The sequence below is a fragment of the Mus musculus genome, chromosome 4 (assembly GCF_000001635.26).
Source record: "Mus musculus strain C57BL/6J chromosome 4, GRCm38.p6 C57BL/6J".
NCBI lineage: Eukaryota > Metazoa > Chordata > Mammalia > Rodentia > Muridae > Mus > Mus musculus.
In genome coordinates, this window is record NC_000070.6 from 55,288,089 (window position 1) to 55,309,222 (window position 21,134).

Consider the following 21,134-nt stretch of genomic DNA (forward strand, 5'->3'; position numbering starts at 1 on the left):
TCAGCAGGCTGCATTCAGTGAAAGAAGACGCACTCTGTTTCATCCATGGAGAGTGTCAGTCCTTGTACCATGACACGACACACGAGTAGCAATAGACAGAGGCTAGCCGACAACTACAGACAAGCGATCCATCTATCCAGTTGATGGAGTCTGTTACGATTTGGATGAAAAATGTCCTCTATACTCTCTCGTTATTTGAACACTTGATAGCACCATTTTGAGAGGTCATGGGACCTTTAGAAGGTAGAGCCTAGCCCTAGAAGGAAATGAACTGATAGGGGATGAACCTTGAGTTTTATAGTCCAGACTTACTTCCTGTTCCATCTCTGCTTCCTGATCTCAGATTGAGCAGTCAGCCTCACACTCCTGCTGCCCCAACTAAAAGCAGCTCGCATGATCATGCCTTCCTGCCACTGTGAACTATCTTTCCAACTGTGTGTCTAAACAATCTTCCTTCCTGCAGCTGCTTCTCGTCAGGTGTTCGGGCATAGCAACAGGAAAGGTTACTAATCCTGGGTCCTCCTCCAAATGGCTGTTCTCCAAGAAGCACTACTTTACAACACAAAGAGCCACTACTTACTTGCTTTCATAGGTTCATGCATAAGCCTTTCGTGTACACATTTTTGTCTTTGACCTTCTTAATTAGCTCTTGGGAAGGGGGCGGGGAGGTCTGATTGACCAACCAAATTGTATGCCACTCGACAGGACTCCACTCCTGTATCTCCACTCCAGGCCATTTCACCCACCATATAACTTAACCCCTGACTACAATTGTTCATAGCTTAGTCAGCTTTCTTCATGTGTCACGCTGTCCTTTAAAGTCACTATCTTTCATGGCCACTCTCGAGTTCTGTTTCCATCCCATCTTACGAGTTTGAAAGCCTGATATGTCCAGGCCATGATGGCAGCACTGTTATGCAATTGTCTGCGTCCTGTGGTCAGGACAGTGCACTTCAAATGGAGGTTATTTCTCTGTTGCAGAAAACACACACTCTCACTAGAACCCTCCTGACGGCTACCACAACTGTTCAGTTGTGGTGCTTGCTAGGAAAGTCTACACATCATCTTTAGCCAGGACATTCACTAATATCCTGAGATGGCTTGCTTCATATCCAGTCCAGGTTTTCTGCAAAGTTCTCTTTTGCCTTGTACTCTACCCTTAAGTGATATTCTTCCTAAGTGTCACTCGACAAATCCACGGATCTCATCCACCAGTGAAACTTTCTCTTAGTAGAATGAGAGACTCTTTGAGCAGGAAATGTCCTGGTTTAGCCCCTAACGAATTCCTGGAAAAAGTCATTGATGGAGCACATCTCTTAGTGTTTGAGGATTAGCATGTGGTACACAAAATGTTACCGTGAACAATTTCTTACAGATGATTATTAAAGCAGTAACCAAAAAAAAGATAGGGATTCTCTGTTCAGGGACACAAGTTCCTATAGTTTCCCTTTCCATAAGAATGTGAACATAGGGCTGGTGAAATGGATCAGTGGGTAAGAGCACCTGACTGCTCTTCCGAAGGTCCAGAGTTCAAATCCCAGCAACCACATGGTGGCTCACAACCATCTGCAACAAGATCTGACTCCCTCTTCTGGAGTGTCTGAAGACAGCTACAGTGTACTTACATATATTAATAAATAAATCTTAAAAAACAAAAACAAAAAAAAGAATGTGAACATATTTTGTACCTCCCAAGTAATGGATATCAGGAAAAATGCATTTACCAAGCTAAAAGCTTGGTACACAAACAAGGCTACACACCTTGTCCCACAGACTATGTTGATATGCTCAGGGAAATTCTCACATCTCACCACAGCAGCTGCAATTAGGGGCCATCATCTGATCTGATCCTATAGCTACCATAGGATCCGTAAAAGGAAGTCACACAGGAGTATAATAGAGATCTTCCTTCCTGTACCCTTTAAGCTCTTAATGACGGCACTAGCTTTGACTCTGGCCATGTGGCATTGGTTTTGATTGTTATCTCAGTTAGAGAAGGACGCACAAGTAGGTTCCCCCACCATCAGAGCCTTGCGCTTGGCCCTTTCTTCCACGGTGGTACAACATGAAGCATGCCTCGGGAGTATTGGCTCAGGGAATGGGAGGAGGGAGTGCCTGTCCATCACTTCTCAGCTGCTCACTATCAGGGTTTGCTCCATGAGCTTTAATCCCTCAGCCCTTGCAGAGTTTCCCCGACATGAGACACAATATCGCTATGTAAGGGATAAGAATATGGTGCGGCTAAACTGATGTGCAGGTAAAATACACCTGTGCAAAGCTAACCGTCACAGCTGCGATAAAAAGAAACCATGAGGCTATCTATACAAGGTGCCCTGTGTTGGAGTATATTAGCAATCATACTGCTTATTAACTTATTATTACCTCTCCACACTATCTGATCCATTCATGGTTAACTGTTTTTAACTGTTAAGAGTCTCCTTTTAAGCAATGCCTAACTTTGTGAGCCATGAAGTAAGCACTAAGCTTTCTACCAGCTCACAGTCCTTAGGATTCTCATACACCCCCACAGGTAAAGAAAAAGGGGATGGGAACTTCCCGGGTAGAGTGTCAACTATCCTGGAATGAGAACTGAGTGGTACTTGGTAGGGAGATATGAACAAATATCTAGTCTGTTCACCCCAGTTGGAGTACCATCAACAAATCAATTATTCCACCCATCTAGCTTAAGGAACCCATGAGTTAATTGGGGTTACTTACAGGAGAGTGGATGACTCAAAGATAGCTATACCACTGAAAAGTCCACCGCAGCATGGGCCACAGCTCACAAAAATTCAAGCCCTAGAGCTCTCTGAAGAGCTTGCAGGCCAGATAGTGTCCTCTCCCCTACAATTAGACCTGAGGGATGGAGCCTTATTAGCGTGTACATTTCACGAACTTCCTGAGACTCCCAAGTATAAAAGGAAAGAAGGGAAATGTGGGGCTAGTATGATCCTCTCTTCAGATGACAGGAAATGCTTTCGTTCCCCCATTATCTTTAAGTATGATATCAGAGCTTATAGGTGAAAGCAAGACTAGACAAAACAGTAATTCCTGTATCCTAGGTTGGTCTCCAACTTGATATATATCCAAGAGTGCCACCATTCCAGTTTATGCAGAGCTAGGAATCAAACTCAGAACTTAATGTGTGATAGGCCAGCACCATATCAAGTAAACTATACCACCAGTCCTAATAAAGCTATAATTATTTTTGCTTTGATATATTAGAAATCAAACACTGATTCCTATTTTAATCCTTCACACAAGCCAGAGTCTAGACCATATCAGTTGCTATGCAGTTGCCCAAAACGGTCCTTTCTAAAACTCATCTGTCCAGCCGAACTAACTAACCGATCTATCAAGATATGAACTTCCATCATGGCTGCAGTGAACCAAGACTAAAATCAGCTCAATTAAGGCTTTCCACAGTGTCAATCCTCAGGGTTTCAAGGAAGCCCTGAGGAAAGGAAGCTGTGTGGAGCTCTGACCTCAGGCATCTAGAGTCTGTGCACAAAGGGAGAATCCATAGCAAGCATGGGCACAATGTGTGAGCTGCTACTACACGCCAGTTTTTTTTTTTTAAGCACATTATTCCATCTAATTCTCACAGCTATTCTGCAGGCAAGGATCTTTCACCCATACTGACAAAGGGAAACTGAGGCTCACAAGCACCCAGTTATTTATGCACAGGTGATGAAATTGGTCCTTGGATGATCTAGGAACCAAGGTTAGCTCGAGCTTGTTGTTGATGGCCTATGTTCTCCCAGCCTCCCCCCCCCCCCCCGCATAAGGAGGTCGCCTACAGCTCTGTGTGTTACATTCCGCACTATAGTACTCCTTTAAGAAGACATGAGAAAAACCCGAATCACATCCACAAATGCTACAGTATTGTTGGATACTCTGATGTAAGGGTGAACCTCCTTTCCTTGCCTTTTTTTCTCTCACCCCCCCCTTTTAAAAAAATTTTAAACGGAACTGTTATATGCCTAAAATTACTTTAATAAAAATCTTAGGTCAGAAAGCTGGAGAGATGGCTCAGTTATTAGCACCCGATGCCCTTTCAGAAGCTCTGAGTTTGTTTCTCAGACCCCACAGAGCCACATGTAACTCCAGCATCAGAGGATCTAAGGCCCTCTCCTAGCCCCTGAGGGCGCCTCCAAACACACAGAAAACGGCACTCGTACCCATATACTGTTTTTTAATCTAAGAAAACAAAGCAAGCAAACAAAATGCCACCTCAACTCTGAGGTTATAAACGTCTAAGCAAACACGTTTTGATTTGTTTTTAAATTTTCCTTTATTTTTATTTGTATGTGTATGAGTGACTGTTTTGCCTACATGTATGTCTGTGCACCATGTGTGCAGTGCCTTCTGAGGCCAGAAGAGGGCACCGGCTCCTCTGAGTAACAAGTGGTTTGTGTTACCACATGGGTTCTAGGAGTCAAACTTAGATCCTTGGACCTGGGTTATCTGTCAGAACAGCCAGTGCTCTTACCTCTGAGCCATCTCTTTGGGCACACGCAGCTTATTAAATATAGTTACAGACATATATGTGAAATACATACGCATATACTAGTTCTTAGAAGGGAAAAATGTACACGTTTTTATTCACCTCCTTCTCCAGCTCCTCCTCCCATTCCCATCCCCCATTCTCTACCTACCTAACTTTGTGTCATTTTCTCTTCTAAGATCCATCAAGTCCAATTTGTGCTGCGTGAATATTCTCGGATTTATGACCTTCCACTGGAGCACAGTCAACTCAGCAGGGGCTACAAAGACTCTGAAAGGAAACCCACTCGCCCTCTCCTGGCAGTTACTACTTGCCAGTAGCTCCTCTGCGAGGGGTGGGAACTTCTTGCCCACTTCTCCTCCCCATGCTGAGAGTTGGTCTGGATTGAGCTTGCAGATCTTACACATGCTGCCAGAGCTGCTGTAAACTCATGTGTGTGGCAGCTGCCCTGCTGAAACCCACAGCTCTCCCCAACTCTCTGTCTGTCTCTGTCTCTCTGTCTGTCTCTCCCCCCACCCCCACCCCCGGCTTAGCAGGTTATCCTCTAGCCTGTGGCTAAGTGGCACGTTTCAGTCAATCCATTTACAAATCCTGTTTTACTGTTTGTGTCCTTAACTAAAATGTCTACGTGCTTTTGATGGAATCAGTTTTATTCGCAGATTTTTCCTCTCACCCAGACTGTCAAAAGGATCTAAAAATTATCTGCCTGGTGTCCCTCCTTAGCAGATGGGGGTGGGGTGGGGGGAGCTGAAAATCCTCTAATTACTTTGTGTTGGTTTGTGTCTCTCTAAATCTGCCCCTTCTCAGAGACCAAGCCACTTGGGATGGTTTCTTTAGCAAGACAGCAACACCCATGAAGAGGCAGCCAGCTGCCAGGTAGAGACCACACATGCCTGGTGGCAGGGCAAAACAGAATAGCTTCAGGAGCCCCACGGTCTTATCAGGGGGCTTGCAGGAGATAGTATACATGAAAAACTCTTGCTTAACAGTGAAGTGCTGTGCAAATGTTAGAACCAGGTGGTGTGTGCCAGGGAGATTACCTTTTGCCAGGGGGTAATCATTTCAGTTTATATAACACTTTTCACTCCAGGAGCCCCAAGCCCTTGTGAATATTACCCTAAGAAACATCACTTGAAATGAAACGCATATAAACAAACAGAATCTAACAAATGGAGGTACCAATTACCACAACGATGACAGTCTTAAATGAGAACATCAACATTTTGACACATCAACTCTGGAGGATGCTGCCTCTGTGGTCCCAACACCTTCAGAGGGGGGCATCAATTCTCCCTGTTAATGTTTTCCCGTCAGTGTCAACTGTTTGGCTGAGGTGGGAGGAGAGGAAACAGAAATAGAAAAACATCTTAAAATATGCATTTTATTTCCCTGTAGCAGTGCGTCAGAAAACTCAACTGTAACTCCCCAAGTCTTTCTCTCTCTCTCTCTCTCTCTCTCTCTCTCTCTCTCTCTCTCTCTCTCTCTCTCTCTCTCTCCCTCCACCTCCCTCCCCCCCCACCCATGAAAAAGGGAGAGAAAAAAAAAAGCTGTCATTATTTGAATGATCAGAGAAAAAAAGAAGCCAAGGTAAGTAAGATACCAATTACAGCTCTGCCAGTCTGTGTGAATTGGTCTCAATCCAAATGAGGGCGCAAATGGGTTTGAGGATGTGAAGGGGATGCAGAGGGGGCTGGGAAGAGAGAGCTGCCAAAATACAACACAGGGAGGCTTAGCGAAATTGCCCCCTGGCGCTCTGAAGGCAGTTTAATCAGGCAGAGCCCTGAACATTCCCGTGCACCAGTCCCATTGTGCGCGCGCCCTTGCAGATCTGGCTTCTGGCTCGGTCTCTTTGTTTGGGTAGCTAGGCACGGAAAAAGAATCATCTGCAACCAGAGCTCCACTTAATTCTCAGTTCCTCTCTGGAAACGGCTGTTGGCATGGTGGAATGTGCTGTGAAAAGGCCACGCTTTGGACTGATCAAAAAGCGGAATTCCAGACCCTCCATCGGGAGCCTTTGTGGACAAAGCCAAACCGATTCTCAGAAAGTGACAGAGTCCTGCCCTTCTGGAGTAATTTGTGTCGCCCCAGCATCGCAGTATTCTTGCCAGTGACAAGCAGGAGCCCCCGGCAATTTGTCTTCTGTCTTGGCAAAGGCAATGATGATTGTACTGCTTCTCACTGTTTAAAAAAAAAAAAAAAAAGCAGTAGTCACTTCTGTCACCCTGCCTGTTACCAAAAGTCAGCTCACATTACTGACTGCGCTATCTTGAATCCGATAAAGAACCCAGGAAAGCCACAAGGAGAGACCTGAAGATATGGGATCATTTTATTCACAGCCCAGCACTGAAATCAGAGCATGGTACTCAGTGGATAACCAATGTAGAAAAAGACTCTGCAAAAAAATAAATTCAGATAAATACTTCCATCTTCTGCTTTCAGTACTTCCTATGCTCTGCCCTCCCCACACCTGAGTCAAGGAAATGGCTGAATCCTATTACAGTTGCTTGTTTGTTTGTTTGTTTGTTTAAACTCTAATTTGTGTAGATCAACATACAAAGTGATGGGTTTCAGACACAGATGTTGTTACACTTTGTTCTTGTCCCCTTCTCTGCTGCCCTCTCATCTCCTTACTGATCCCTCTTCTCCTCCAAATACACCCACCTTCTCTTCTGCTTTTATGTCACTTGTATTCTGTCACCTTCTCCTCACCCCTTAAGATCTCTTCCTTCCCCATCATGGCCTCCTTTCTACTTTCATGGCCTAACACACTCACACACACACACACACACACACTCATGCACACACATGCAGGTGCACTATTTGCTCTTATCGCTTAATATAATGATCTACAGTTCTATTCATCTTCCTGCAAATATCATGATTTCAGTCTTTATGGGGGGGGGAACCATTGTTTTTTATGGGCACTTTCTTTTATTTTTAATTCCTTGCAGGAATATATTTTTGTTTTACTTTTATTTAGGTATATGTTTTTGTGCATGTGTATACCTTTGTGTGTGCGTGTGCGTGTGCGTGTGTATGGGAGCCTAAGGAGGCTAGAAGAGAGAGTTGGATTCCTGGAGCTGGAGTTACAGTTTGTTGGTTGTGAGCCTCGTGACGTGGGTCCCATGACCTGAACTCTGAGCCCCATCAAGAAGAGCAAGCAATCTTAGCCACTGTCTTAGTTAGGGTCATTGCTGTGAAGAGACCCCAAAACCAAGGCAACTCTTATAAAAGAAAACATTTCATTATTTCATTGGGGCCCGGCTTACTGTTTCAGAGGTTTAGTCCATGACTGACATAGCCAGAAGCACGGCAGCGTGCAAGCAGACATGCTGCTGGAAGAAGGAGCTGAGAGTTGTACAACTTGATCCATGAGCAGCAGGAGAAAGACTGCCACATGAGGCCTAGCTTGAGAATATGAGATCTCAAAGCCCACCCCCACAGTGACACATATCCTCCAAATAGATCACACCTACTCCAATAGGGTCACATCTCCTAATAGTGCCACTCCCTATGGCACAAGCATTCAAACACATGAGGTCTATGGGTGCCAAATCTATTAAAACCACCACAGCTACTGAACCCTCTCTCCAACCCCGAGTACACTGAGCATAACACACCCTTTCCATCTCACTCCACTCCCCTCCTTCTCGCTCCCCTAGACAGTTTCAGTTTTGGATTAATATACACACATAATGCTTTTGTGTAAGTATATGAGATCTAGAAATCACAAATGAGATTTTTTTTTAAAAAAATCCAATGTTTGCCTTTCTGAGACTGGTTTAATTGGCTTAATATGATTGTCTGCAAATATATCTGTTTTCTAGCAAACAACAAAATTCCCTCCTGCATATATACACCACATTTTCTTTAGCCATTCCTCTGTTGCCAGACACCTATTTCAGTTCCAAAACTTAGCTATTTGAATTTCTGCAAATGTTTGCAAATGAATGTGCAAATATCTCTATGCTTCAGTCCCTCAGTGGAGTCCCTCGGGAGTAATACAGCTGGGTCATATGGTAGAAAATACTTTTAATTATTTGAGAACTTTTCATGCTGATTTCCGTGGAAGCTGGACAGGTTTACATTCCCAAAAGCAATGAATAATAGTGTGCACACACATGCACACACACACACACACACACACACACACACACACACACACGGTTGAGACAATCAGCTTTTGAACCAATATAGTATGCGTTACTTAGCTAAAAACTTCAACTCATGTGTACGTTTGTGTGTCTGTGTGAGGGTGTGCTGTGATGTGCAGATGCCCTCCGAGGATGAAAGAAAGCCTCAGGTTTTCTGGAGCTGGAATTATTGGTGATTGGGATCCATTTAACAAGGCTGCTGGGAAACAAATGCAACTCTTGCCACGGCAGTATGCACTCTTCACTACTGAGCAATCTCTCCTGCTTCCGTAGTTTGTGAAAGCATCTAATGTTGTTTCTTTCCTTTTAGTATATGGACTGCCAAGGCAAGCATAAATGTTATCTATCTATCTATCTATCTATCTATCTATCTATCTATCTATCTATCTATCTATCTATCTATCTATCTATTTCCTCATTCATTCATTCATTCATTCACTTTTAAGTATGTGTATGTCAGGAGGATGGAGGTGGAGCTGGAGTTATGGACAGTTGTGAGCAACCTGACATAGGTGCTGAGAATGGAAGCTGGGTCAACTACAAGAACAATAAGCAGTCTTAAACACAGACGCATCTCTCCGGCCCCAGTTGACTCTTTCCTAAATGGCCAGACCACATTCTGACTAGAGTAAAATCAAATCTCAATTTTAAAATATTTATTTTTATGTGTATGAGTGCTTTGTCTCTACATGTAAAATTGTACCATGTACGTACCTGCTCCCTGCATAGGTAAGAAGGGGACTTTGGATCCCGTGAACCTGGAGTTATATATCCTCTTAAGCCACCATGGAGTTGCTGAGAACCTGAGATGAGCCCTCTGCAAGAGCAGGAAGTGCCCTTGACTTCTGAGCATCTCTCCAGACCCTCGATGTAGTTCTGATTTGCATTTTGATGGCTGGTGAGGATGAACATTTTTTAATATGTTTATTGGCCATTTGTCTTTCTCCTTTTAAGAAATATTTGTTAGCCCACTTATTTTGTTGCTCAGTGAGTTGTTTTGTTGTTGCTGCTTTAGCTCTTTGTATAGTCTAGATATCAATCCTCTATCAAAAGTTTATTAATTACTTTCCTGTTGCTATGATAAAACACCATAACCAAGAGCACGATTTTGCTTAAAATTTCAGAGAGTCCATACCATATGCCTGGCATGTGAAGCCAGGCAGCAGGTAGCCAGAAGAGGAAGTTGGGAGATCATATCTTCACCAGAAAACCAACATAGAAAGATGCTATTGAAAATGTGGGGCAAAGCTGTGAACTCTCAGAACCTGCCCCCAGTGATGTACTTCCTCTAGCAAGACTCTGCCTCTTAAAGATCCCACAACCTCCCCAGTTGGTGCCACCAACCAGGGACCAATATTCAGATGCACAATCCTGTGGGGAGCATGTTTCACTCGCCCAGCACCAGAAGTCACAGGAGTTGGTAAAGACCTCTCAAAGTAGGAGGCTAGGTGTGGTTGAACATAGGACAGTCGACTGGAAGTTTTTGTAAGTAGTGAACAGCCTCTCCTGTCCTGTGTGGCCAGGTGGCCAATGCTTCCAACCCCAGATGAGCACTAAAGGGGTCTTCCCTGAAGATGTTAACACGGAAATATTCTGAATTAGGGACCACCAGGCACAGCTGAGGAGCGAGAGATGCTCAAGTGAGCTGAGAGAGTGAGAGATCACTAATTACACTCAACTCTACCTCCATGCCCGTGCAGGCTTGCCTTGATTTTGTCTCCTAGTGCTGTGACCAAATGCTCTGGCAAAAGCAATTTAAGAGAAGAAGAGGTTTTGTTTTGGCACCTAATGGTACAGTCCGTCATGGTGAAAAGCTCAAGGCGGCAAGAGCTGGAAGTAGCCATTCACATCACAACCACAGTCAAGGAGCAGCGAGTGATGAACACAGCTTACTACCCTGTTCCCCTTTCCCAGCCACATAGCCCAGGGTCCTCTGCCTAAGGAGTGACTCCACTCACAGTGAGCAAGTCTTCCTACCTCAATCAATACAATCAAGATAATTCCCCACAGGCATGCCCATCACAAGGGTTTGGAAATTCAGTCATTCAATTTCAAAATAACAAACAGCAGAGAGAATCCAGTTTCAAAATCCTGGGGATGAGAATGGTACCATTAATAGCAGCCCTGACTTACTCTCACTCAATCATCCCTCTATATAGCTCCAAATGGGTGGTTCTAATTCTTATTGTATACATGGGCTCTTTTTCATAACATTGTTTGCTTCTTTTAAGTATAGTATATTCACAGGCTACAGTGATGCAAAAAAAAAAAATGTCCACATACTACATTTATGTCAAAAATTGCATTAGCAAAGAAAAAGAGGACCCATGGACCATGCTCCAGGACCTGATGCTCTTTGAGTAGTATGTTACTCTCAATACTCTGATCTCTTTTAATTGATACTGAAATGTGAACTGTAACACCCAGCCCCAAACATATTCCTGATGCTTATAGTGTAGCTAAAAACTGATTTTTACCATTCTCCTTTCTACGCTGGTGATTGACAATAACAAAAGAACCATGAGCTTGGTTTGATGATTGAGTAAATGGCCTGACGACATTTGGAAAGGCAGCTGTCCTGATCTCCAATTGCCATAAAACTACAGATATGAAAAACGGAGCTGGGGTGGTGCCTGTTAGAGACGAGAGATCTGCTAATGTCTTGCTATTGTCACATCAGCCTTGTTTCTCCTGTCCTGGCCGAATTCAGAGGCTAGGAGCCATCTCTTCAACAAAAGTATAACAGAGACAAGAAGGTGATATACAGAAAATACATTACAGCTCATGGAGACTGAATCAGCCAACGACTCCAAACATCCCTTTAATGAATAGGGAGGAGGAACAGGGAGGAGAGGAGAAGAAGAAAAGGAAAGTTTTTATTTATTTATTTTTTTTTTTTATTTTTTCCACTCAGACTGTGTTCCCTCCCTCTCACCTTCCCAAAGGAGAGAAGAACAATCATCAATGGCAAGAGGCAGCTGCAATCAAGCAGCACCTAGAGCCGGCTTCACGCTCAGGTGGTTGTGGGTGCTCTGCACAGTCAGAGAAACTTCTCTAGTAATGAACTATAGAAATGATCCCTGAAAGTATAGTCTTTCTTTCTCTCTCTCTCTCTCTCTCCCTCTCTCTCTCTCTCTCTCTCTCTCTCTCTTTCTCTCTCTCTCTCTCTCTCTCTCTCTCTCTCTCTCTCTCTCTTTCTCTCTCTCTCTCTCTCTCTCTCTCTCTCTCTCTCTCTTTCTTTCTTTCTTTCTTTCTTTCAAGACGGGGAAGACAATCCTTTTTCGATTTCCACAAACCAAGGGAGAAGAAAATCAATTCTTCCTGCCTGAAAAGAAAAATAAGGACTCACTTCTTCAAAGCTAGGAGAGAAGATACCTGGGAAATTGGGTGTCGTGGCTTTCATACACACTGACCTGAGCACTCAGGAGGCAGAGGCGGGCAGCTCTCTGTGTTCACAGCCATCCTCATCTACAGAGAGAGCTACATAGAGAGACCCTATCCCTAAGGATGAGGAGTCCTAGGGACTCGAATGGACAAAGCCTCATCCTATCTCTGCAATCTGGCATTCTGCTTTTTGAACTTTACCATTCACAAGACTGGCCCCAAGAGGAAGACACGTGACCAGGTCCTAATTAAAATGCTGAGCGAATGGGAAAAGCAGTGTTATTTAAGGGAAAGCAATAACGACGCGACTGACAGAAAGAAGATGCTGAGTTTATTTGAAGTCAACTGCAAGACTTTGCAAAACATTCAAATCGAGGTTCTTATGCGCACTAAAGATGTCCTAAAATAACTAGAAACTGGGAGCTTAGCTCCAAGCATGTTTGGTCTGGTAGATTGGAATTCATTTGATTAGAGAATAAATATAAAGCCAAAGCCATAGTGGGAAAGCTGAAGAGTTAAAAATAAAAGAGGTCTTTTCAACCAAAGTACAACTAGAACATGTTGTAGTTACAAGGAGCCGCAACATTCCCAGGACTTCACGAAGCCAGGGTCTGTTTGTCCTTCATTGTCTGTGACAGATGCTGACTATGTGTCTTCAGCCTTCTTCACAGGTGACATGGACTTACCTGTCCCCTCTACTCACCAGTGTCCCACAGTAGTCCTAGCAGCTGTTCTGTTTTGAGACCCAACAGCTGGTGCTTATACTGAGCTGCTCTGAGCGCCCAGTGAGCTCATAGGAACTCCAGTCTCCAGGGTCGCCTAATTTGTGCAGTCCCCTCAGACACTCAACTGTCCAAGAAACAAACAAACAAACAAACAAACAGTGAAGCAGATCACCCAGGAAAGTTCTTCTTTAGTGGACTTAATTCAGAAGCAAAATTCAAAAAGCCTTCGAAGCAGTAATTGCTAAGTGTGGATGAATAGAAAAGTATTTTTGAGGTAAGACTGTGAAACCAACAGATCAAGAGTAATTTCTGTCACTTTTGAATAAGCAGCAGATGCGAGGGATGTTGCACTTCCAGAGGACCTGAGTTCAGATCCCAGAACTCACATCAGGCAGCTCGCAACTGCTTGTAACTTCAGCTCTAGGTATCTGACACCTTCTCTGGATTCCTTGGGTAACTGCACACCCATGGTGTGAGCACTTTCATGCACACACACACACACACACACACACACACACACGGGGTGGGGGGGAAGGAGAGATTGTTCTACCACAATGGAACCCCTGACTTCTTACAGAGATGTTGGTTTATCTCTAAGAGATGAAAACTATTCAGGCAGAGAGTACTCAAGTTCTCGTAATACAGAGATTATACTTCACCACCAAGAGGTTGGACTTTAACTGTGGTTCTAGTCATTAATACGACTCATGTGATGAGCCGCGGCAGAGAGAATGGAGAGACTCCAGAAAGACCAGGAGAGTTGGGTGCCCTTTATTATTGTTGCCAATAAAGAAAATGCAATGTAGGAAAAATTCAAGTACTGATAATGGGATAAAACATCACATCTAAATTATTCCAGATTTGCTTAGTTGTTTAGGTTTTTTTGAGGTAGAATGTTTCATGACCTTAAATTCATGATCCTCCTGCCTCAGCCTTCCAAGTGCTGGGGTTCTAGACATGTGTGATCACATTCAGCTAGATTTTTGGTTGTTTTTTTTAAACAGTAATCATATTAAGAATTGCTAAACTGTAAGAGAGCAAGAATATGTATTACAATATTAAATAATACATATAATATATCAACTATAAAATATTATAGAATAATGGAATACAATTTAGAACTACAAATTAGATTGTTGACAATTTTTAATGAGAAAAAGAGAAGAAAAAAGTGGCCACAATGTTATGTGGGAAGCCAGCAGTCTGTAATAAAATGCACACATTATTTCAGTAACTTTGAAAAATAAAAAGGGCTGGAGAATCTCAAGAATGGGATGGAAATGGCAGTGTGATTGTGTCTGGTTTTTAATTTTATTCTTTATGCTTTCCTGCAATTTTCAAATTTTCTATAATGAACTCAGGGTCCTTTTATGATCATGTAAATTACTTCTATGGAGAAGCGTCCCTCCATCAGCAATTCAGTTTTTCAATTATTTTTGTTAGTTAGAGTGGAATTAAAAACTCATTAGATACATTAAATGTAGCATTTTTAGATGCTTGGGGTATACTTGCTCCTGACTGCTTTTAAAATGAATCTGTAATTAGAGAGAATAAGAGAAATGGGAGTAGAAAGGCTCTCAGGGTAACAGCAGACATGAAAGGCCCCACTTCAAACATTGTCAAATACTTACCATGGAAATGGCTGCCTTGTGGACATAGTTTACAGGAATATACAATATGTAGAAATTGAGATTTGACTTTAGATCTGCTCGTGGATTTTAATATGGATAGAACACGTAATCCAAATTCAAATCAAACTATAAGTTTATTTTCACATCGTATGAAAATGAGATGATAATGAAACCAATATTAAAACAAGGTGATACACTGAAACCCATTGCTTTGCACATCAACTGAAAAAACTAAGTCCATCTGCTTAGCAGAATATACTGTTTTGATTTTCCTTTTTTTTTTTTTAAGATTTATTTATTTTTATCTTATGTGTATGGCTGTTTTGCCTGCATGTTTGTCTGTGCATCCTGGGCATTGCTCGTGCCAGCAAAAGCCCAAAGAGAATATAAGATCCTCTGGAACTGATGTTATAGACAGTTGTTAGCCACCATGTAGGGGCTGAGAACTGAACCCTGGAGGGCAGCCAGTGCACTTAACTGCTGAAAACACTCTTCAGCCATGCGGTAATATTTTTATTTTTACATGTATGTTTGTGGGGGGTATATTAATGTGTACACATGCATGTGGTATTCCTAGGGGCCAGAAGAGAGTGCTGGATCCCCAGGAACTGGAGTTGCAGGCACTTTTAAACCACCCAATGTGGGTGCTGAGAGCCAAACTCTGGTCCTCTGGAAAGTAGCCAGCACTGTTAACTTCTAAGACATCTATCTCTCCAGCCCCAGAATATAGTATTTTCAATGAGTAAAGCCATCCACTATATACTTAGTTACATGTATGTTAACTAAGAGTAAAATATTCTTAGTTGAGTTCTGAACTCTGGTAACACAGAAGGCACAGAGAATTTGATCTGTGAAGACCAAGACAAGTTCATTAGAGAGTAAGGAACAGTGTGAAGACAAAGGAGCCTTAGCAGAACAGAGGAGAGGGTGGCCTGTTGAAGGAAAGGAGTTATCTTTGCTATGGCTTCAAAGTTGAGACCTAGCTAACAGACTGAGATGATCTTTACTCTCAGTGATACTAATGGAATGACCCACACTCAGGATGGTAGACTCCTTAGACTCAAAGAGGACACAATACTTTCCTCACCTCCAACTCGACATTCCATTTGTGTTGCTGTTTTTTCTTTTCTCTGGTTTGTTTTTCGTAGGCTGAGGATTGAACCCAGACCTCATACATCGCAGGCAGCCAGCACTCTCCCTCTGAGGCCTACCCATCTGAATTTTCTTCTTCATTTAGCTCTTTTCCTTCCTTCCAGGCAAAACAATGGATGGTCTCAGACTATAAAATGTTCTCTGGTGACTTCACCCTGAAGTTATAGTCTATGTTTACGTATTAATATTCACAGAACTGGGCTGGTGAGATGGCTCAGTGGGTAAGAGCACCCGACTGCTCTTCCGAAGGTCCAGAGTTCAAATCCCAGCAACCACATGGTGGCTCACAACCATCTGTAACAAGATCTGACGTCCTCTTCTGGAGTGTCTGAAGACAGCTACAGTGTACTTACATATAATAAATAAAAAAAAAAAATATTCACAGAACTATCGTAATTAAACTTCAAACTTCATTGCGAGCATGGGTGTGCTGTGCTTAGACTAAGGGAGCTCCAATTGGGAATGAGATGCTCACTCCAACTTCCCACTCCAGACACGCCCCTTAACCCCAATTCCATCTCTCCACTACTCACCTGCTAGTATGTGACTGGAGCATAGGTGGTCGGGTAGTAAGAGGGTCGGGGGAGTCCTAGTGGCTCAAAAAGATGCTGATGTAACTGCTCTGTGACTCTCTTCTCTCTTTCAGCTCCTATAGCCTGCTCCTACAGCCTGCTCAGCCTCTCTTCTGCATGACCCCTCCCACTAGAATTCCTTTGTCCAAGCAGTCCCCCCACGCCACCCCTGCCTGGCCTGAAACAGCCATTTATCGTCTGCCTGCTCCTCCATTCAGTGATATCTCCAAGCCTTTCTGTGCTAACCCTTCACCTATCAGAAGATCAGATCAAGGGTCTTTTCTAACAATCCAGACACACTTTTCCTCTGAGTTGACTCTTGGAGGGGAAATGTAGTTCTGACTAAAGTCACACTGACTTTGGTCTGACTAAAGGCCAGATCTCCCCCACCTAGCTTCCTCTTCAGCAGCACTTCAGGCATCTTGTCCTCTGGGCATGAGTCAGATGCTGCCTGAGTCCCCTAAGCTTCCAGAGACCTGTTCCCTCTGTAAGAAGCTCTCCCATGAGAGAGGCAGACAGGAAGAGTTCACAGCTAAAGAAAAGCCCAGTGAGAATCACAGAGTTGTTTTCATTCCCTCATTTAGATGCCGTGGATGCCTGGGGTGTGGCGGTACTGAACATCTTGGTCTTAAGACCTCAATGGCAACTGGGAAAGAATCCTGTTAATCTTCCTTCTCTGTGGCCATACCACTCAGCCTCGCAGGGTGAAACAGGTCACTGAGTGTCCACGTTAGGAAAATAGAAATGACAGCAAGAAGAGGAACTCAGGACACTGGGAGATCATAACAGAATTGATGTGCCATGGACTCAAAGGTGGAGAAGGGAGGAAGTCAGACGGATTTCAGGACTAAAGGGTTTTCAGGAGGTCAGAAAATATAGAAGAAATGATTGAATAAACACTCTGGGAGGATTCAGTTAGCAATGCAATTGATTGACTGAAGGCAAAGGAGATGAGAATTGGCAAGACTGACCTTGGTGTTTCAGTTTAAGGGTCAGCCAGTGAAGATCGTCAGTGGCAGGGTTCAAGTATCTGGGAGACTTTCTCTTCAGAGCACAGGAATGATGCTTTTGAACAAAATGTGAGAGAGAAGTTATTAACTTTTCTTAGACAATGTCTTAGTTGGGGTTTTACTGCTGTGAACAGATACCATGACCAAAGCAAGTCTTATAAATGACAGCATTTAATTGGGGCTGGCTTACAGGTTCAGAGGTTTAGTCTATTATCATCAAAGTGGGAACATGACAGCATCCAGGCAGGCATAGTGCAGGAGAAGCCGAGAGTTCTACATCTTCATCCGAAGGAAGCCAGGAACAGACGGGGCATCCTCAGGCAGTTAGGAGGAAGATTCCCCAAGCCCACCCCAACAGTGATACACTTTCTCCAACAAGGCCACACCTTCTCATAGTGCAACTCCCTGGAATGAGCATATGCAAACCATCACAGACACATCAAGGCCTAATCCACCCAGAAAGGGAACCAATAAGAGACAAAAAGAAAATATTGATCAATCCCAGCCCTGGGAGCTCTGTAGGTCAAAGCAAGTTCAAAACAACCAGGGATACACAGAAAAGCCCTGTCTCAAAAGAGAAGAGGAGAGAGAGAGAGAAAGAGAGAGAGAGAGAGATTATTGCACCCAACCAGGTGTATTTATTGCTATTACAGGAGCACGGTCAGGCTGTACTTAAGGACTACCAGCAACTTAAAGGTAGCTACACTAGCAAAGAAGAAGTTTTCCTTCCTATCAATTGTTAATTGCTTAATATCCTTAGTGGGAACTGGGTTTCATATACTTTACCTGTCATCTCTCATAGGCATCACCTTGTGAGAAGCCTGTGCAACATGTCCAAAGACCCCTTCATCTCACAGGAGAATGTTAGTGTGCCCAGGCATGTGATGACCCCATGCAGGTAATCACTACTGCTCTGATTTCAAGACTACAATGGCCATGTCATGCCCAAAGAGCAAAGTTCCTTAATAACCAGTAAGATGTCCAAGTGGAAACAAGCCTGAACTCAGAATACTTCTTAAGATGCATCTTTCAGGGGGCTGGCGAGATGGCTCAGTGGTTAAGAGCGCCGACTGCTCTTCCAAAGGTCCTGAGTTCAAATCCCAGCAACCACATGGTGGCTCACAACCATCCGTAATGAAATCTGATGCCCTCTTCTGGAGTATCTGAGGACAGCTACAGTGTACTTACATATAATAAATAAATAAATCTAAAAAAAAAAATATGCATCTTTCAGAGCTGGATCAGAGAGGTCACCAGGAGTTGGACTCAGTAATTGCAAAGCAGCAAGTAGAAAGACTAAGAGACAACAGTTGTGACCACCTAGGAAAGTTCCATCTTGTCAGAGGACATAAAAAGAACTCTCACAGAGAAAGTGGAGGTCACTGGTGTCCCAGAGAAAGAGCTTCATCTGGATCTACTAGTCTTTTATAAATAGGGCTATAGCCCAAACTGCCTCCTCGGCTTTCATTGCTTAGTTTTAAAGACAAAGAGAGAAGAGAAGGGAGGGGAGAGGCGGGGGTGGGGTGGGGGGGCTGGAAAGGAGAGGAGAAAAGAATTCAGTGAAATGAAGATAACAATGCTACCTCCTTCCCAGGGTTGTAAGGAGCCATAAGTGAGGCAAGGGAGGGTCCCTTGCGTAGAGCACAGTCAGAGCAAATGTGGACTGCTCCAGTCACTGTGACTGTCTGCCTTGGTTTGCTTTCTCCCGCTATGATAAACACCATGAAGAGGAAAAGGGTTTGTTTCTGCTTACAGTTGTCCTCCATCATGAAGGGAAGTAGGGGCAGGAACTCAAGCAGAGACCATGACAGGATAATGCTTACTGGCTTTCTCCTCAGGGTTTGCACTACCTGTTCCCTTATACGGCCCAGGACCACCCACCTGGAGGTGGAAACCATGCCCCTCCAGTGGAGTAGACCCTCATCTATCACTTAGCAATCAAGAAAACACCCTAAAGACTTGCTTGCAGACAGTCCAATGGAGAGATTTTTTTCTGTTGAGGTTCTGTTTCCCATTTGACTACAGCTTGTGTCAAGTTGAAAAAAAAAACCCAACCACCACACTAGAATTATCTACAACAGTTACTTCTGCTTAATCAATCATCATTCTTTCATGAGATGAGGGTCCGGAACTTATTTCTCACACCTTTTTCTGGACTCGTTTAGCCCTTCCTTGGGAGGCAAAGGGCACTGGGGAAAGGAAAGTGATCTCCGTGGTAGTCACAGGTACCCTGGCACAGCATTGCCACTCTGCTACTGCCTTGGCTTTGAGGTCTACTCTACCAGGGTTCAGGCTACTCCTTGTGGGCAATACTGGAGGTTGAGTAGCATTGCCGCTAGCCGAATGGTGGTTGTTGCGTTACATGTACTTGGTATGCTGGTTTTTTACTGCTGTGTAACAAATTACTGCCAACTTAATGGCTTAAAACTACACCCCGCGCCGGGCATGGTGGCACCGCCTTTAATCCCAGCACTCAGGAGGCAGAGGCAGGCGGATTTCTTAGTTCGAGGACAGCCTGGTCTACAAAGTGAGTTCCAGGACAGCCAGGGCTATACAGAGAAACCCTGTCTCGAAAACCCAAAAAAAAAAAAAAAAAAAAAAAAAAACAACTACACCCGGAGTCTTAGCTCACAGGGCTGAAATCTGGGAATCTGGGTATCACTTGGCTGGGTTCTCAGCTCTAGATCTTACGAGGCTAAACTCAAAATCTAAGTCGCGCTGTGTTTCTTTGGGGGATCAAAATCCTGTTACAAAGATGACGATTGTTGGGATTTGTGGTTATAAGACTGAAGTTCCTGTTTTCTTCCTGGATGTTATCTAGAGACCTGGTTTAGCGCCTAACAACCCACCAGATTCTAAGAGCAGTCGCTGCAAATTGGCATCCTTTTTTTTTTCCCTAGGACAGATAGATGTAATGCTTTCTTCCAGCATCAGGTGGAGAGGCAGCTCTGTTTCACCCAATCAGAACGGATCCACACAAGACAATCAACCTTTCAACATATAATCTAAAGAGAAAGAGGCCTGAAGAGATGTCATGCAACTTCAAAGACCTGAGTTTGAATTCTTAGAGTCCATGGAAAGCCAGACATGGTAGTGTATATCTATAATATCAGCACTCCTGTGGTGAGAGGGGAGGTAGAAACAGGAGAATTTCCAGAAGCTCAGGGGCAAGCCAAACTGTAATACACAATGAAGAATTATAAAGAGGCTTTGCACCAAGAAAGTAGGATGGTAAGGACCAACATCCAAGAGTATCCTCTGACCTCCACCATAGCAAGTGTACACCTGCCTTCATACACACACACACACACAATGACAAAGATGTCGGAAGGCACCTTACAATTCTGCTTACTGCATGTACCTATGGAACAATGTTTATGTTCTAGATGGTCCACAAAGTTGTGCGACTTAAATGACGTATTACAGAGTGTCTTTAAGCTGCATCTCCTCTAGTTCAGCACTATCCAATATAGACACCATCTGTTGGGAGCCATTTAGGCAACGCTATTGTCCTGATCTCTGAATTGGGCCTCTCCCCCCGAGAAGAAAAGAGGGTCAAAAGCGGGCCACCGACACATGGATTCCAAGAACTACGGGATGTTCCAGCCCTGGGTCATCACCGGTGTCCTGACCACACCCTGATACCACCAAGTTCCTGCTTCCCAGTGTAGCTGCCAAAAGAAAGAATTTCTATTGCCCCCCTTCCCATAAGTACTTCTCCTTTTGCTTGTATTGCCCTACCCCTCCCACTGATAATTACTTCCCCTTTTGCTTGTATTGCCCTACCCCTCCCACTGATAAGTATCTGTACTTCCCCCTTTGCTTGTGCATTTAAACCTTGGACCTTTCTCAATACATTGGGGTCTTGATACAACTTCAGAACGGTCTCCGTGTCGTTATTCGTACAAGACCCTCGTCTCTCTCTACCCCCCATTTGGTTATTAGGAGGAGGTCCCCTAGAGATCCTCGAATAACTGGACCTGCTGGACGGGTCAAGTG

The 21,134-nt window shown here is 43.8% G+C and overlaps 1 long non-coding RNA gene and 1 pseudogene across 3 annotated transcripts; both read right to left on the bottom strand.

The window, feature by feature from the left end:
- Positions 1-6,050: 6,050 nt before the first annotated feature.
- Positions 6,051-17,184, bottom strand: Gm52739. Of its 3 annotated transcripts, none has more exons than XR_003955414.1 (3): positions 17,097-17,184; positions 12,732-12,894; positions 6,051-6,685 (listed from the first exon to the last, which is right to left on the bottom strand). It is a non-coding gene; the product is annotated as a predicted gene, 52739 (long non-coding RNA). The 3 variants fall into 3 exon arrangements; XR_003955415.1 differs by lacking the exon at positions 17,097-17,184 and adding an exon at positions 16,087-16,326 and having other exon boundaries at positions 12,749-12,894; XR_003955413.1 differs by lacking the exon at positions 17,097-17,184 and adding an exon at positions 16,087-16,326.
- On the bottom strand, positions 11,567-11,757 carry Gm25419 (annotated as a pseudogene).
- Positions 17,185-21,134: the final 3,950 nt, after the last annotated feature.